Raw genomic sequence first — 761 nt, 5'->3', positions numbered from 1 at the left:
CACTAGTGGTGTTTGTTAACACCCAAGAAAATGCTTGGTTGGGTTGTAACTAGGGTGATGAGGCTCAGCACCTCAGCTCATGAGATGGGTTTGGGTGATGACTACAGAGGAAGCTCTGAAACTGGCATCCAGGTCAACTGAATATGTGGAAGACTGAAGTTTATACCTTCCGTTGTTGCTGTCTTCTACAGAAGCTGGATGGGGGTTAGTCTTTACACTGCTGCTGCCTTAACCACAATGTTTACTGCAACACTTCATGCCTCTGCCTTCCCCCTGTATTTTAAGTCCTACAGCCCAATCTTTGGCCCTTCTTTTTGAACATCCTATGTGTGTAGGTTGGTGTCTTCTGAGTAATCAATAGATGGGTAAGTCTTTTTACCAGAGAAGAAAGAGCTGCTGTTTATTACCTGACTATTACTTACCTTTTAGCAAGAAAAATATGAACTACAAATGTAAAACCTAGTTGCAGTCATCCGAAGATCTGCAAGCTAGCCTGGAATACACACTTCTCAGTAAAGAATATTGATGAATTGCAGGATGAGAGGTTTTACAAGTAGCAGCTATGACCAAATTTCCTGAAGAATTTGGTGCTATGCAATGGCAGCCCTAGAAGTCTGTGTTTGTAGCACTAACTGTCCAAGCAAGGAGCGAGTTCCCATCTTTAAGTTTGGTCAGGATTGTCTTGAGGAAGGTGGAGCAGAATGTGATTTGTGAAGTAATATGTAGAGGCTCAGGTGTGCAAAAGGGATAATAGGTTTTTC

This window comes from Phaethon lepturus, unplaced genomic scaffold, assembly GCF_000687285.1.
Source record: "Phaethon lepturus isolate BGI_N335 unplaced genomic scaffold, ASM68728v1 scaffold43745, whole genome shotgun sequence".
In the NCBI taxonomy this organism is placed as follows: Eukaryota; Metazoa; Chordata; class Aves; order Phaethontiformes; family Phaethontidae; genus Phaethon; species Phaethon lepturus.
Note: the sequence above shows the minus strand (reverse complement) of the source record.